A 19,067-nucleotide genomic window follows, 5' to 3' on the forward strand; every position below is an offset into this window, starting at 1 on the left:
CACACTGCCTGTCAAATTAAAATCTTTGAGAATGTTCAGAATTTTATTTTTTAATTCCAACACTGAGAAGAGATTAAATTTTGGCAACTTCACTGAATAATTTTGGTAGAACTTGAATTGTTTTATGTCACTCCAATGATATTCCATAACCTTGCATGCTTGAGGCATCCATAAAACCATGTTTTAATTTTTTTCTCTTATTTGACCAACAACTTCTACAAAAATGCAACCATTGTGTGATATTTCTGCAAAACAACATATCTATCTTTTCAGTTTGAATATTTTCCTATGATTCAAATGTATGAAATATTTATATTGTGATTATGGAAGAAAAAAAAACTAAACTGTTGTATGTACTGTGGAGTTTAGTCTACAGTGTTTCTCCTGCTGGAACATTATTTCAACCAGTTAGACAACTGATTTTAACTTAACTAAGTAATGTGTTATCATGCGTAATTTGCAAATAGAGACTGCAGAAACATAATGCAATGATTAACATGATGTGATGGCTTTCTATAAAAGTAGGTCAAACTGAAAACTTTAAATCACGTTATTGACAAACATAACATTTTCCCCTACAGTATGCATTGAGCTAAAGGTTGCCTTGCATTCCAAGTGTTATTCCCTTTTTAGCAATTGTTTTTTCTAAATGTCCTGCAGAGGAGGTGACCATCTTCAATCAAGTTTCCCTCAGCACTATAAAACCAATGTGCGACCACATCTGACTCGGTCCTCGTAGAAGGCTGGAAAATCTCAGGAATGCTGTCAGTGCCTTCCGTCATGTTTTCAATGATGCAAAAACAAATCCATATCACATGCTGCACATGCATCTTGAGACTATTTACCAAGAGTTTTTTTAAGCGTGGTAATCAAACATGGTTTTAATGATAATAAAAATTTTGAATGGGGAATACTAACCCTCAGAAATGTTACTGTGGTTACCTGTGAAAACATTTCTCCCCTAATTCTAAGTGAAGGATTGTTAGACTCCTTGGGAACAATCAATAGGTTAATATAGAAGATAGAGGCCCCTTAGACAAAACTATACTTTAATTAATCTGCTATTTTTTTCATTTAAGGATTTCATATCCAAACTGTTGGACAGTGAAGGAAATACAGGGGAATTCTAGATGACACTTTATTTTTATATGTAGTCGGAATCTCTTACTTTATACACAGGTGTTTGCTCATTAATCGCAAAATACTTTATATATTACTGTGAAGTAATATCAGACAAAGTAGTTCTATCACATTATATCAAATGGCCAGCAGTTTCAGACTTCATATACATTACTTAGTGATTGATGCCTGCAAAAGCAACAGACCATGGCTCACTCTCTGATTGCCTGTTTAAAGGGCCCTGGCACTTTTATAGCCCTCCTAATACCATTACAAAGTATTACTTCAACAGCAGGGCTCTCGCCTTTGCTGTAGAATTCGATACAAAAGGCTGTTTGCTGTGATCACTTGAGACAACACAGTAGTGAAAATGGGCTTTTATTGAGGCTGCATAAGGACATTTTTACCTCCACGTTGTCTGGCATTTTATTTTAACTGCCAAAACTGCACTGACATGCATCAAGACAAACGATGATAAGCATCTCAAAGGTAAAAATATATGCACAACAAAAACTTACTGCTCTTATGCATCAGGGTTATTAGGGTGCAAACAGCTCACAATACTAGAATGCTCATAGGCCTAATGATTTGCTCTATGTAGGAGTTACCTGATTCATGGTAAACACGAAAATAGTACATTTTAAATTTAAATTTCCATTTAAACTGTTTGATTGCAACAAAACTCACAAATATTGTCCGGCATCAGCCGCAGTGGGCCACAGTCTCCTAGACACACGTGCAACATGCATTGTTGGTATGTTTTGTATCAGGGAAAACATTTGGGGGGATTTTCCAGCCTTTAAAGTGTACTAAGTCTGAGGTGTGGTCATACTTTGGTTTTATAAGAGTGCTGTAGGAAAACCTGATCAAAGATGGTCACCTTGTCTGCAGAACATTTAAAAAGAAAATTGCTCCTAAATAGGAGCTGGCATTCAATGCAAGGCAAGTTAACCATTAGCTCACTGCATGATGTGGAGACTAAGGAATGAGAAAACGTCATGGATTGACTGTCTCTATATGCTATTAGTTCTATAAACCAACGCATTCAACGACTTAAGTAGAAAAACAACACGTTGTGCTGCTGTTTGTGTGGTACAGATAGCACACATACCAGTACTAATAAGTGCTTTATGTAGTTAAGTCACGCAATCAACACATTTTGTTCATTTAAAATCCGACGGTCATCAATTTGGCTGTAAAAGTTTTCCAGCAGGAGAAACGCTGTCGACTCTTAAACGAGATGGATTATGTCAGTTGTTGAGCTCATTGCAATTACAGCCATCGTCTTCTCACTCAATTGTATTTAAAATGTAACACAGAGGTGTATGTCTGTGAAGGGGAGAGAATAGTAATAATTTTTATATAGCACTAATAATATAATGATTAAATTATTTAAGTGTTCATATCACTGCTCTATGACCGTCCTCACCACATTTTAACAGTACTGTGATATTACTGATGACGTGGATAATTTTGGTCTCTATAGTAGTAAAATTTTAAAACCTTTTCATCTGTAGCTCTGTGCATGTTAAGTACAGGCGGTAAAATGTTGGCAGTAGAGGAGGGTAATTATCAATTGATTAATCCACATATTAGTTTCTTGATTCGCTTTTTGAGAGAGAAAGGTGATGGTTGAAATTGATTTTTTGTCTCAAAACCCAAGTAAATGTTGTATTATATTTAAGGGAAGAAAAGCAGTAAATGAGAAATATGAACCAGCAAATGTTCAGCATTTTACTCAGAAAAAGTAATGAATAATGCATTAGCTGCTGATTAATTTCCTGCTGAGAGACTCATAGATGAATTGATCTTTGCAACATCCTCCTCTTCTTCGTGCCATTAGTCCTGTAGCAGCAAGTCCAAGTAGACCAACCGAACTGAAATATATTATCATGGTTTGCACCAAATGTCCACAAACTAACCTTATTTGTTACTGTATGGCAACACTGCTCTATGAGCAGATGTGTGGGTGAATCATACAAGACATTTAATACCGTTTCATATACAGTAGCTATGTAGGTGATAAACGTGGACGAGTGGAGGGTGGTTAGTATCCAATGTGCAGCAATGTAAATGTGTCTATAAAGCCTTTTAGTGGTCCCTGAATGGGAGCATAAAGAATTATCTTCTATGGAATTAATGTTTGATTATTGTTATGGGGCAGATGTTGTAACCAAAGTAGAGCAAAGGTTTTTGAGCACTTCTCGAGTGAACTAGTGGGATCATCACAGAGTGAGACTATAGCTCACAGCTATGAGAGGAAAATAGGGAATGATAAAGGTGGTCAGATTACTCCTGTTGGTTTGTGGGAATCTCTGTGTGGATCTCTTGACCAGAAGAACAGAACAGAAGACTTTTGCCACATAAATTAAGGAGGATTACTGGGAATGCGGTGCTTAAATCATGTTTCTTGTATGTGCCTGGAGAATGGATTTAAGTATCACCCTACTGGAGAGTTGCTGGTGTATAGTTAATGATCCTCAACATGAACATATCATCGTCTCTCGTAACTGTATCTGTTTTTCTCCTTGACTACATTGAAACGGTTGGACTAGAAAAAAGGACAGAAGTAAATATTAATCTAGATAAAATGATACTAATTTGAACTTGTGTTGGCAGTTGAAACAACAGTGAGGCTGCATGTAGGCACGATGATTCTTTGTGCTGTGATCATGCCTGTGTGCCAACATACTGTATTCATGATAAATGCTAATGTTTAGCAGGTATAATGTTAACCATTTTTGTGTGTTTGAGTGTTAGCAGACATGGCTAATTAGCACTAAAAACAAGTTACAGCAGAGGCTGATAAGCTCATCAATAGGTTTGACTGGACTAAGTGAAAATACAAGGAATTTCCAGTTACTACAATTTGCTCTGTGGGGTATGTGAATGCCTGTTTGTATCAAATTATGTTGCAAACTATTCAGTAGGCATTTCTTTCAATTCACTGTCATTCATCTTCAGGATAGCGTGAATAGTGCAAAATTCTGTCAATCCATCTAATAGATGTTGAGAGGTTTTACTGGATAATTCAACTCTTTGACCTGCTGATGGTACAAGATGAAAAGTTGTGAAATAGCTAAGACATCAGTGTTCTATCTGTAGCATATTTCATGGCAATTCATACAATACTTGTACGAAGTATATACGAAGTCTGTACAAAATTCCAATCCATTTAAGAGTTATTTTTCAGTTTTGACGAAGTGGTAGTTGGATTCCGTTGCCTTCCACAGTGTGACTTAAAACATGAGCAGCAAAGAGTTGCTAGGACAACATTTCCTGTAGGTGGGTGCTTCACAGCAGGGGGTTTGTTACAGCTCTCATGGCAAGGTGACAAAGAAGGTTTAGAAAATCAGTGAAGTTCCGGTTTAACGACCGCTCAACTCCAGAGTGGAACAAAAATCACAAACCCTGACACAAAAACCTTTTACAGAGGAGTTGCAAAACTACTGAACGCTAAATGGAGCAAGCAATTAAAAACTGACTGTTGCCTGTATGATCATTTATGTTTAGCGAGGCAGCTCAGTTACTGCCACAGTTTTTTAAGGCTCAGTTCTGTTTTTGAACAGAATCACTAGATCAATCAATAGAGATGGGTCAGTATGGTTAAACATAGCAGTGGGGGCACAGTAGAAATGCACACGAGCATGCTAACCACACAACAGAGAAGTGAATTGATAGAATAGTTCCCCATTCCTTCTAATAAAGATGCTGCAAATCAAATTATTTTTTCAGCAAAAAGTGGTTATTTTGCAAGTCATTAACAATGTAACACACTTTTAATTACAGTATATTGTATTCTAGGGTTTCTCTGTGATATTTATTATTTAATTTACCTATTTATATAGTTATTGTGCTCCTGCTGTCAGGTGGCCACTCTTCCTTTATTACCACAGGAGTTTGTGCAGCCGAAACTGAAACTTTCATTTGTCTTAATTAGTATATTCTGATTAAATGTGTGTTTCATTTTTCTTCTTAGATGCTGGTGTCGCTGCTCCAGGTTCTGTCCAGTAACGCACAGATGGACTCCAGGACTTTGAACAGCAGCAGAATGTCTGCATATACACAGCTGCGATCAACACCCAGCAGGTACCAGCATCTGAACTTTCACAAACAACAGTTAAATAAATAATCTATTTATGTAGTCGGTAATGCAACCAGTTTTTATCCGGTGCAAGTGCTCTTGGATAAATGCAGATGTCATCAGTAAGTCTGAATTATATTCTGTGACCTGCAGTATGTGCTAACTGCCTTTAGTTCAAATATATGGAAATATAATGTCCTCAAAAAAGTAAATCCAAAAATCAAAGTATTTTCCTGTTTATATTATATTCTGTTTTTATTTACATGGTCTGATACTGTTGGGTATTTATTCCTACTTGTTCACATCTCTTGTGCAGTGGAAATACACGTTCCTCCTCTCAAGCATTAACTAGTGTATTGGAAACATTTTAGAAAGTTTTTACCAACTTCAAAACATACAGAATACTTACAGTTGTCTGTGGAGGTACAAAACTGAAGTTTAAGTCCTTAATTCAGAAAAAAAAATATTTTTGGAAGCTTTAGTTTTTAAAGTTTACTTTTAATAAAATTCTACTCGTCTCACTTAAACACACGGATCATAATCGGCAAAGCAGGCAAGTCTTGCTTGTTTTAACTTCTGCATCTATTAGGGAGCAAAACCAAAAGCATAGAAGGTAAGAGGTAAGGTGAGGAGGGGGAGAAAAACCAGTCAGGTTTTATTTGCCTTTTAGCAATAAAGTGGATGTAAAATCTGCTGTAGGCACTTGGAAGTTGTCGTCAGTGAGGCTGACTCAGCTCCACTCAGAGTACCTCAGGGTTTGTGCAAACTGGTGAAGTAGAACTTAAAATACTAGTTTATTATTAAATAAACGAGAGATGGAACATGAATGATCTTAATAAAGTGGGTCAAATAATCAAATTAGTGGAGCAACACTGGAACACAGCGGAATTTTAAGAATGAAAAGCAGGAGGTGCAAAATAGGAGTGGTGCCGTTTGCAGAGATACATTAGGAAAGTCGAGACTGATTCTAGCTTAACTGTCTGTGCACCAAAAATTCAGCATACAGAGAAATTATTGAATAATAATAAAGCTTAAAACATTTCACCCCTTTATTTAACTGTCAACACACAATGATGAAAACCTGTTTTTACATATGAAGACATTGTAATTAATATATTTGCATTATCAGGTTTACAGAAGGTTTACAGGCTTGCAAGTGTGAACTGTACTTATTAACATCATGTGTGTATATTCAGTTTACTAAGACAAATGCTGTGCATGTTGCTCTTCTAAAGACACAAGATGGAAGTTACAGAAAAGGTCATGGCTGTTTGATAATTGTTGTGAGGATTTATCGTTTGCTGTTAAGATATCTCGATCTGACTGATTTGAACTGCTTGACTTAAGAAAGATTCCTTTTCATGCCACCAACCATGTGGAAAGACTCCTCTCTTGTGGTTAGTGCAGCCGCACAAGCATGGGAGCAAGTTGTAAAAACGACATTTTCCTCACTCAGTTGACTGGCTGTGCGTAAATAAACACAAACAAAATGTGTCCACCCAGTCAATGTGTCCATCACTCTCAGTAGAGTCTGTGTTTGTGTGTGGGAACTATGCTACATGAAAAAGACGACTGTGAGAATCTATGTAGAACTCATGTAATATTTCTAAATAACTACTCATGATGTCCTATTTACGTTTGTGCAACACATCCCAAGAGGGAGACATTCTTTAAGTGATTAAACCAAATATGACTTCATATTATTCACTCTACTGACTTATTTTACCACACTGTGTAGCCAACAGTCGTATAATTATTCTCTAGTTAAATTATAAGGAGTTTATTTTTAGATCAAGCAACCAACGCAGATATTCCCATGAGCGCTTCACTTTCAGTCACAAATCTTCTTGCGCTGAACTGATTGCTAGATAATCCATCCAAGTTTTTAACAATACAAATAATAATTTGTCAAGCTTCCGTTTGTGTGCAGCTCCGTAACTGCTGCTCCAAGTTCAGGAAATCACTTTCAAGGTCAATTCCACTTTTCTGATTTAATTATGGTTCTTATGCATGTCTAGAGATTTAAGCTGCAGGATTGTAGACACATTACACTTATGTACGCTGTAACTGGAAGAACTATTTTTAACACTAACGATAATTGTGCATTAACAAAATAAGTAGATAAACAAAGGCAGAATGGACATTACATCTGCAACACAAAATCCTTCTGTTATATCTTGGAGACAATATTAAAGGGAATGAAAGACACAACTGAATCTTGGGTAATATTGTTTATGATGCTGCCATTCTGCATTACCAGCTTGAAATAAAACATGCACCAGGGTGCGGTTCCCTAAAGGCTAAAGAGAAAACTAGCTGGTTTTGTTTTTGAATGAGAAACATATTTTACATCACAGTACAGTTATATGCAAAATGCTGGACAACCCTTAAATTATATATTATTGATTTTTGTATTGAAAATAAGTAAAACAGCCTGTTTTATTTTTTTTACTTTTTTTAAGAAGTAAGATATTACAGCTTGCAAACACTTATTTTTATTTGTGTATTTTGGGTTTAGGAATTTTACCTATAGTTCCTTTTCACACAGAGCATGTCTGAGATCTACCTGTGTTGTTTCAAATGAAGGTCTGGTCAGGGGACTGAGGGCTGATCTAAAAGCGTCAGCTTGTATTCATGGTGGATTTTAGATGTTATGGATCATCGTCCTGCTGTAGACGCCTGTCTCCTTTCATTTTCCGTTTCCTGACTGAGTACAGCTCATTTGCATCCAGAAATATTTATTGGAGTCCATTCTTCCCTTTGGCTGTGCAATGTTTCCTGCAGCAGCTGCTTCACAACCTGAAAGCAGAATATTTTCACCCTGTGCATAACCGTTCATAAAGACGTGGTTATGAAGTACTGACTTAGTAGGGTGCCCAAACGTGTGTAGTTTCTTATTACTACTAAGACTTTGTCATTTTTTTGAGTCCCTGAGCTAAAAGGTTAAAAGTGGATTAACATTTGAAAAAAGACTCTTTTTCACCGTTTGATTCAATTATTGTTTTTACTTCTCCTTACTCTTATTTGGCCGTGGGCACCCAAACCTTTACAAACAGCTGTCCCCAGCCGAATCGGCATATATTTGTCACTTAAATTCCTGGTTCCTTGGATTTGGGAAGTAATAGTTAAAGTTACAGTTTGTAGAATTTAGTGATATCTAGTGTTGAAATTGCATGTCACAGCTGAACACCCCTCACCCTCTCCTTGCAAACATGACAAAGAACCTTTAATTGTCATAAAAACTCAAAAGATGTTTAGTTTGTCCAGTCTGGACTAATGTAAAAAACATGGTGGCCTCCGTAGAGAGGGTCCCCTTGATGTAAATATAAAGTATTTAAATATAAAGGGCCTTTTCTGGGGTAAAGAAAACTACAATTCATACAATTTAGATGAAACTAACTAGTGAAAACATCATGAGGACTATTCTACATCAAATTTCTGACAATTGTTCCCTTTCACCTAAATCTTACACACTGGACCTTTAAGTAAAGTATTACTAAAAATAAATGATACTAATGCTGGTATTGTCTATTGAAGGACAAGTTCCTCTACAGAACGACCTCTACAACAAACACTGTTTTCAATACACAATAGTTTTGATATAAAGTGGAACTGAAAACAATACTGCAGTCTGTGATGCTCTTTAAGAAGCCTGTGGGTCACATCTGGCTCCAGCTTAAAACTGACCACCTGATCAGTTTTTTAGCTTTAAGAGCCAGTGTCTTGCAGACGGTTCTATTTGTTGTTTTAGGAACTGTCATTTAACTACTACGGTTTTATATGGTGAGGCTGGATGGCTAAACATTGAAGTGCTTGTAATATGTTGTACGTGTCTTACCAGCCCTTGGAGTGGACTTCCCCAGATTCTTGGCCAAATTCAGTTCAAACTAAATGGTGTTTTTGTGTTTACTCTGACCTTAAGCAAGGTCGCAAACAAATATTTCTACTCCGGGATATTGCCAGGATTCCACAAAAGTCAAAGCTGAGAGTTATGTGAGAGCTACAGTATTCATTCTGAAAATATGATTATAAGAACATTTTTTACTCCTAACCTTTCTGTCTATGTACAGTTTGTGACTGTGCTCTAGAATTCCTGAATATGAATTGCATGTTGTTCACATTATTAAGGCTGCTTTGTTAGACATTATCTTTGCTGCAGAAATGACATGAAAGTACAGTTTGGTCTGTGTTAATACACATTTCTACAACAAAGAACTTCCTCTAAAAGGTTGGGTCCTGTTTTGTTGCCTCTGATAAATAGAAAAACTACAAACATGAGTACATTTTGAATTTTTCCTCAACACAGATGCAGTTATTGTTTTAGCTTTTCAAAACAGTTAGTGCAGGAAGTTTTCCTGGAACTTTTTATGTATATTTTGGTATTTTTTTGATAATATTCAATGTGCTCATTATTATTTGTTATAAATAAAAGTTTTCAAAATAATTAATTTGGTTTATTTATTCCTCGCCTTTCACACTCGAGGCTCTGTTGTCCTAATATTGGATTAGAAACTTTTTTGTTTTGTGTTATTAGATTATAAGTCTTCAGCTTCTAATTATTCGAATGGCCTGATGTCGCCCATTAATTTTTGCCTTGTATCTTAGTCTTGAAATTATTGCCACATAACCACATGTAAAACCCTCTCACGCATTTAATATCTTACCGATGCGGATTATTTTACGGCCTCTTCAATCGTTAATTATAGGATAAATAAAAAATAATTTAAGATCTGAAACACCGATTCACTTTTTTCTGGCGACACATTTCAACATATTCAGGGTCCGACGTTTTTGGAGTTTTGTTGGCTTCTCCATTAAACACAACCCACGCAGGAGGGAAAAGTGTGAGAATGTGGTTTTTCATCGTTTTATTACTTCTCTAAGTATGTATATAAAAGTGCTGCGATTTCTTTAAGTTGGTTTCTATTGAAGTTTTCTTTATAAGAGGATTTACAGACAGAAACGATGCGCAGAACTGAAAAAAATCACAACTTTAAACGATAAAACTCAAACCACGGAATTAGCCGAGTCCTGGTAGATTGTTTGGAAATCTAATTGAGGACATTACATTCCTCATTTGACTTATAGGCCTTTTTTCTAACTTTTGTCTATAAACGTATTGCCTTTATATTTATATATAAGTTTGGCTTATTTTTGCTAATTCTTGCTTTCACAAACGTCTTTAATTAGCTAAGACAAATACGATTTGATGTGATATTAATAATGAATAAATTCAGGCACAGTTGCACATATTTGTCTGCTAGTAAACGATGATAAATATGTTCGGGTTTCTCCATAAGATCAAGGTGTGGAAAAAAAAAACAATCAAATATGAATTAGAATCGAATTTAATTCTCCTTTAATATGCTTCCAACAAATCGCAAGTGCAGCCGCAGATGACATTCAGACTTGAAATAAAAAAACAAATCATCAGTGATATGTCACCATTATTTACAGATGAGATTAAAGTGAGTCCAGCAGAAGTCTCTTTATGAATGAAAGCTGCACCGCTCTTCTGTAGCTGTTGGTCAGATGATCCCTTTTGTTGACTGAGAGTGTCTGTGTTATTTCTAGTCGGGTCGGACTTGGATTTTTGCTTGTATGCGAGGAGCTACTGTTTTGGTTTACGAGCGAGGTGAGAGAGGTGAGGGGTGTCCTCTCCTCTCCTCTCCTGCTCTCTCCCTCTCTCTCTGTCTGAGCACATCGACTTTGAACTTGAACTTCGTCTTGCTCATCTTCATAACCTGCGCAATGCATGATGGACACAAGTGATCCTGCACTAATTTGTTTGGCCCGTGGATTAATTTCCCCCCAATTGGCCTGTCAAACCCATCACCTGGAGTTTTGGGCCTGGTGCAGGGGCGCGCCAGCGGAAATGAAGCAAGGTTGAGCTGTGATTCAGAGTTGGACTATTAGGCACAAGTGTCGCCATATCACTCCACTTTTTGATTTTTTCCAATCTGCCTCCAATTTAACCCAGACTTCGGTTATACTTTTTCCTTCCTCCTTATTTTTCTCTTGCCCAGAACTAAAGTGACCTGGAGGAAGTTTAAAGTGAGATATGTGGTTAACAATCACACATATGTTTGCTATTGAGCAGTTAAATGATTTTTAATCCTAAAGCTGTTCAGGCTTCAGGACAACTCCCTTTATTCATCACCTGTCAAATGGCGAAATGCCCAATTTACGCACAAGAAAGGGGATCTGGCAAATATATCTGCAGAAGAAATCCATTATATATTATACCACTTTTAGGCCACTTTAAGTGACTTAAAGTACATATTTTCATTTCTCAACTATTCTTATTTAGCATTTTAAGTCTCTGTGAAAACGTTCCACTTGAAATTTCAATTTTTCTATCTCTTTATATGTATTTACTGCTTTTCTCGTGTTGCTACCACCACCATAGTAAAAGCCTCCTGTTTAAAAATAAGCATTACCCACCACTTTATTCGGATGAGAACATCGCGTGAAAACTCAGTGGGTTGGTGCGAGGGCAGCACTTACTAAATGTTTGTCTAGATGCAAAAATATGTCATTGTTTCATTACTCAATTTTTCTCCTCAAGCGTGAGACGAGTATAGGCGGAAGAATGAGACAGTGGTTATGTGCGGGTGTGATTGCAGGTGAAGGCGCATAGAGTAAGATCGCGCACAAAATGCATTCCTCACGTCTGTGGGAAAGTTATGAACACATATAGGCATGAGCATCAGCTTCACCACACAATAAGATTTCAAAAACCAAGGTCACCTTCACAAAGACGAATAAAGGCTCTAAATTATGTTTAAATCGATTTGTACTTGTAGGCAGTGAACCGGTTTAGTGCACATTTGATTTCGGTGGTTTTCAGATGGAAATGTCACAAATTTACGCATATTCCTTATTTCATACCTCCTCCTCCTGACTTCGTTGACTCAGGCGAAATGGCAGCAAAATCCCAATTAGCTTTCTGCAAAATGCACGCTTCAACCCAACATGGCTGCTCCTTCAACTAGTCGTAGTATTTTCTTGAGATGAACACGTGGTTTCAGTGGCACTCATGCTACAAACCCGCACTGATCCTGCATAAACAGACTGAATGAAAACAGCAGGTTGTTTGTACTTTTGCCTTCTTGGCGTGACTCAGTGCGTGATTGCCTGTGCGTCATTTCACTTTAGTATCTCCTCCATCATGACAACAACAAGCAGGTGCAGACACCACTCTCCAGTCCGCAGCTCCTCCACACCAACAAGCGCGCACTCACTGTTTGTTCCTTATACACACTCGCTACTACACTACTGGACCAGGAAGTTGTTGTCCTTCAAATCGCTTCCTGTAAATTTCCAGGATCTTTATTTGGGGTCTTAAAGCAAAGTGAGCTTCACAGAGTATAGGCTATATAAACCAACCATTTACCTACACAAAATATAGATGACTTCATCTTTAACATTGTGTACACAACAAAATATAATATACATGCTGTACTATTAATTTTAGTGTGTGGAGAAGTTAATGTCTGTCTTTTGACGTTTTTGTGATAACGTAAATGTAGAAATGTGGCCTATATATGCATGAAGAGATTAACTGAGATTAAATTCAAGAATTGGTAAATAAAACTAAAGGTGGGAAATGCAAAATAACTTATATTTGTTTATATGAAAATAAAGATAAAATTGTAAATGATTAAGTTGGCTGTGCAATGCAGGAAGGTTATTCTAATCACTTATTAAGAAACTAAACAATGATCATGCTTTTTTTTAATTCCCGGACGCGTGCAGAAACATTTTTTAACTAAGACAAATCTATTCCCTATGCACCACATGGCGAGTTAAGCTCACAAATATTCATCGCTCGTGTCGTCAACATTTTTGACAAATTTTGAACATTTTTAAAGCCACGTGTTGTTGCACTGAGTTTAAATATTAGCGCGCATGATGCAAACCTCGAGATTCAGGAAGAAAGTGCAGATTGTTGAAACAGATTTCACTTTCCAGTTTGAACCAAGCGCCTCAAGCTGCCGCTACCAAAAAAACCAAAAACCACAACCACGATCTAAACTTCGCTGTGATCACATTATTCCTGATAATCCCAGTTTGAATATAACCTACATTATTAGCCTTGAAGGACTTTCTGTTTTCAAACCTGTTTTTTTGGGGGGGGATCCTCACCTGTCACAGTTCCAGAAAAAAATAATCAATTTCAGAACCATGAAAGGATTAAAATGTGTTAAAATGCACCTGCACACATGTGTGATCCCTCTGAGTTTAGCCTGTGTTATGTGGAAGCGCTTTACTCTTTGGGAGAAGGAGTGAGATGATTAATGATGAACGTGTGTGTCTTTTGTTTTGCTGTCTGGACGGATGGAGCGACCGCCTCTCTTAACTTGAACTTGGACTTCCGACGAGACGCGTCAAACTGTGGATTTATTTCGTCTGCTTTCTGTCTGCTCCAGTCTGCGCGCTGCTGCAGGAAGATGAAGATTTCACTCCTGTTGGATCCGTTTCTGACAACGACGAACCAACGTTTGGAGCACATTAAGACTCCTTGTTGATCATTGACATTTAGATAAAACATGCAGGCGGCTTGGCCCGCGATACTGACGAGGCATCACTTAACAGGGCTGGTATCCTACTTCCTGTAGATATATTTTTACAATTATTTGTATCCAAAACGTTGAATCAAAAACAATTACGTACAGACATTTGGATTACGCGCGTAACAGATGCTTATTATATTATGGTGCATTTCCAACTTTTTCCACATTAGGACACAGTAGTTTATAATCCAAAAGAATGCTGAGACATTTTAATAACCAACGTGTAAAATTAACACATTTCACATTTAATTTTATATATTCTCACTTAGCGTCTCATCACAACTCAGACATCCTGAGAAATTCCTAATATAATACTAGTCCATTGCTTTGCCCTACATTTCTTTACTTCCCTCTGAAATATGACAAAACGTTTCAGTCATCATCGAGTAAAGACCCACCGACATCTTCGTAACAATGATAAATCCACTTAACAAAACCTCTGTGAGGTGTGTGTTGTTTTGTGAATCCAGTCTGGCCTGGCTGCGGCGGTGGTTTGCCAACCTGCCCTCTGCCTTTATTTCGCGGTTAACCCACATCCATCCTCTTCTAGTCTACCTGCTCTGGATGAGGCAACCCCGAGGTAAACCAGGCCTCACGTGTAACATATGTCTGTTTGAAGCATCGTGTTCCCTCATCCTTACGCACAGCCACTGTATATGTATATATATATCTCATCAGTGATGGATCAAACGTGAGCAAACTTCTTGGTGATTATGATAAAGAAAAAATCCACAAACATGAACATTAAAATACAGAATTTCAGAGAAGCATCAGATTCGAAACTCGACACTTTCTGTGTCCTTTATTCACTGTACGTCGTTTCACGAATGCTCAAGCTAATTTCGGCTTTGCTCGGCAACTGAGTTTACAGTGTTGTTGTAGATCTATTTTTCAAAACAGGAAGGCTTCACCCCTGCATATGTCTTTTTCGTTAGAAGTCACAAATGTAGATTGGCAATGTTTGTCCTTTTTTTATGTGCTTACGCATTTGCAGCAGGATCTTATGAAAACTGCGGCGCAGAAATTTGTGAGTCTTGTTGCGAATCGGAAGCGAAATGCGCACAGTATCTATTTACGCAAATTAACGGTTGTGTTTTAAATGTCTCTTTCAGCTCATTCAGTCACGCACCGACACTGCTCAGCCCCCAGTCATGTATTTTAGACCACGGATTTGAGTTTTGGGGACAAAATCGCGTGTCTCCCAGCGCCCTGCACTGCTGGCATGGAAGTCCAGTGGTCTTGGCTTTTATGATTATGAACATTTTTCATAGTAAATTAAAGCCAGTCAGGACCAACACCAGGCTGACGTGCTGTTTTAGTTTTGTAGGAATGTTTTCATGACAGAGGACTGCTCTCCTTCTCCCTGCTGAACACACACACACACACACACACACACTCACACTAGTTTTCTAAAAGGAAGAGATTAACTTTTTTGCAGATTCTAATGTTGCATCAAGATCTCATGCAAAATATGTGTATCGTACTACACATGTGACTCAGGCGCGCAACTTGCGAATGAACGTCAGTTTCAATTTACCTGTAGATTCATGGTTCTGCAGTCAGATTTTGATCCATTTAATTAGTTCTCACACCTCGTGGGTCCGAGTTTTACATTAAAATCCTCATTTTGGGAATGAACCATTGTCCTATACTCTTCCACCGTGATGTGTTTGGTTGTTTTGGGTTAAAACTACCAGTTGTTTCACACTGAATGGAGAAATGCTTTGCGCAAAGCTCGAACTGAAACTGACTACAAACTCGTCAACATAAACCTGATTTCAGCATGCATGGCGCGCACTCTTACCTGCGAGCTGTCAACACATTCTTGTGTCGCCGCTGGGCCTACGCACACACTTTACACGAGGGGACTCGCATCCCTCCTGTTACCGGTGAGATTACGGTGCAGAAGTCATTTATTTTTGATGGTATTTTATGACATTAATATTGAACAGAGGCTGTGATTTCTGCCACCAAGTCATCCCTGTTTCTTACTTCTGTGGCCAGTGGCACGTCCTTAACTCAAAGCAAAGAAAAGTGACACGTGATAATTGTTAGATGGGAGAATCATAGAGTAGTGCACTTTAGAATTGTGTTATTCTGCAGAAACTAAACGGAAAATGCCAAACGCTGTATACACACACACACACACACACACACACACAATGTATCCGCACTTATAAGGGCATATTCTGCTTGACTGCGATCCATTGGCTCAGTCATGTGCACATGAAGTCGGTTCCTGAGAGTGAAAGCCGCAGGTAGGCAGCGTTTGTGGAGGGATGGAGGTTTTCCCCTCCCCCACAAACATCCGCATCAGACAGGGCCTGTCTGGAGGGACATGTCTGGTTGTCAAGATATTTACAGCAACACATCATGGCTGCCTGTCAAAGATACTGATAGTTGTTTTTATAAACAGTATCTGAAACAAGAGAAACCCCGCTGTGGCGAATTCATATTTCACATGCAGATTGTTTTACGCCTTTTGACAAACTTTTTATTCAAATGGAGAAATATTTGAAATTTAAAAAAAATCCTTTTATTGTTGCTTTACACCAGAAGTTGTCCGCAGAATAATAACAGACTCCCGCCACGAGGCCTAAAACACTAATACGTAAAACTGACAACGTTTATTTTGTCAAAGTTTTAGTCTGTGAAAACAAACCGTTGTTTTAATGGCGCCCATAGTTATAGTTTTAGCATTTTGCCTACATTGCTAATTAAGAATTGTATTAGCCCATTATTTGCCTAATATTTACTGTCACATGATTAATTTAAGATTTACAAATGTACATACACAGACAATATCAACCATGTCCATTTCTTTCCACATGAACTGAAACTTGTGGGTCGTATATGGGTAAGATATATTCAGTTAACAGGTTTAAATGTAGTAGGCTATATTGATTATTAATTAATTGATTTGCGAATATCCCATTGATTGGTATAGTATGAATGATCACATTAAGTAAATAGGCAGATAACAGTTGTGCAATGTGAAACTTGAATACGGATAAACTCGCAACAGCTAATTTCATCCTTTAATAATCCACCTGTCTACAACCTGCCCAACATCACTGAAAGATAATAACAAAGGTGAACTATTATTGCTTGACAACTTTTTGATTTTTCTTTTATTAGTTTTTTACAGGGCGTGGTACACAGGCTAAAGAACCGTCGCTGCATGCTTGTGGTTTTAAAGTGAGGAGCTGATGTCTTAGGACTTTGCGCCTTTTCCTGAAATATAGAAATGCAGGAGAAGCTTTACATTTTATTAATGATCTAATGGTGCATTTGCTTCACCATAACTGTATAATACATTTCAGCAAAGGTTCTGGAGAGAAAATACTTTTATTTTGGAAGTGATACAATATTTAAGATGTATTTTTATTGTGCAATTTTTCTTTTCCCTGAATCATTCATTTTACGCCTCAGTTTTGGAGAAAATCAGTCAGGCCTAACGTGTGATTTAATATTAATGCAACATGAAATCTAACTTATTCAAATCTTCTTTATTTTCATTTAACAACTTCAGCTATTATCTCTGAATCTTCGCAGCTCATTTCTCTAACGCCTTATCACCCGTGTGTTCCAATTACGTGTAGTCTACATATATTTGAATATACTGTGGTATTTTAAACAAAATACAGCGAACTTATGAATCGCAAAATACAAAAACAATTGCCTCATCTCCTGATGTCTGAGCTTTAATGGAAAATTAGGTAGTTTGGAATGAGTCGGCGTCTTGTGGCGCAAAAGCTGTCAAATCCCTGATCCTTGAAATAAAACACAGGGGATTAGGCCTGTTTGGAGTCCTCTCCCTCTCTCCACACACACAGCAAATATTTTTGAGTAGGGGTCTCTAAATAACAGCTAGTTTGCATGCATACTTGAGTGTGAAGTTCATTCTTGTCTGTCTAGACTCTGATTACGACCCTGTTTGTCTGCGGTTTTTTTACCTTGACCTTGGACTTCCGTGCAGCTGCCATTTGGATGAGCCCTTCGTAGTTGTAATTTACTTGAGACAAAAGAACTATGGTCTCTGTCCGAAGGAAAGGACAAGGGGTCCGGCTTCCTTTGGTGCACAAATGCACGACGGTGGCCTGATAATTCCCAAGGCAGCTCAGCAGTGCAAAAATGTTGATAAACTAGGCACCCTTCGTAGGGCAGCTTGTAGCCTGCTTTATGAGTGACTCATTGGATAGGCATCACAGAAAGCCTGTGTTGGAGACACTTCGTGAGGCCTACCCCATCGGTGATATTTCAAACAAAAATACAGTTTTAAATATTCACACAGAATAGTATTTGTCTTAAAAAAAAGTTTTTCAGAGAAGAGGAATGGAGGATTTCCTCAGCAGCTGTGACTGAGGCCTAAATGAACTAAAACGCCGCTTTGGTTTGTTTTTTTTTTAGCGTTTGAGTCAGTGTCCTGTCCTTCAAATTTGAAGGAGGACGCGAATAAATAGTGGAGCAAGAGTTCCTGAGGGGGAAAAGGTCTGCATTTCTACAATGGTGCATAATAAATAGCCGCAGCTCTGCAGCCTGTACACAGCGGACCCTTGTTCTTATTTTCGCCTGCAACCGTCAGCTTGCACTTACATAGTATGAATGGACAGCTCATGGTGAAACGTGACATCACATGGACTCGTTTAATGCTCAGTTGAATTGTTACATATCGCTTAAAAAAGGTTTTGGGCCTAACAGAGAATATTATGACGGAGCAAGTCTGCCCAAACATACTGCGGAAGGTGTGTGTGTTGTGTAAGAAATAAAGGAGGCAATCATTTATGGTTCTATCTTCAAATTTAACAAAGACTATGTGGTGAAATTTAACTTGCAAGGACGGTATCTTACCTGCAAATGTCTTTCAACCTCGTCCTGTGGCTGTTCTTACTCCAGCGACATTCAACTTGGCTTATACTAAAAGTCCCACTTCACACACACACACACACACACACACACACACACACACACACACACACACACACACACACCCTATATCAAATGATCTTTTCTAACCTGACCAAATAGATCAAAAATCACATCCTGTCAAAAAGTTAGGCGATAATCCGCCACAATAAGGTCCCACAGTTATCAACTTTATTCTTATAATTATTATTATGTAAACTAATACTCCACATCCAGGTTTGATTAAAGAATCTCACCTCGGCGTGTTAATGTGAACCAGTGGAAGTTATATTCGGGTTTAAAGGAAATGCTTCTTTAAAGAAAATAGCAGTCATAATAAGATTGGACGGTTTGCATATACGCGTACTTGCTTTGGCAACTCT

General features: G+C 37.8%; 1 long non-coding RNA gene across 1 annotated transcript in view; it reads left to right on the forward strand.

Moving 5' to 3' along the window:
- Positions 1-19,067, forward strand: part of LOC138410534 (uncharacterized) — a 52,006-nt gene that overhangs the window by 26,152 nt on the left and 6,787 nt on the right. The window contains exon 2 of the long non-coding RNA XR_011243244.1: positions 5,099-5,208. This is a non-coding gene — a long non-coding RNA (uncharacterized lncRNA). The remainder of the gene's footprint in view (positions 1-5,098; positions 5,209-19,067) is intronic.

This window comes from Paralichthys olivaceus, chromosome 6 (assembly GCF_024713975.1).
Source record: "Paralichthys olivaceus isolate ysfri-2021 chromosome 6, ASM2471397v2, whole genome shotgun sequence".
In the NCBI taxonomy this organism is placed as follows: Eukaryota; Metazoa; Chordata; class Actinopteri; order Pleuronectiformes; family Paralichthyidae; genus Paralichthys; species Paralichthys olivaceus.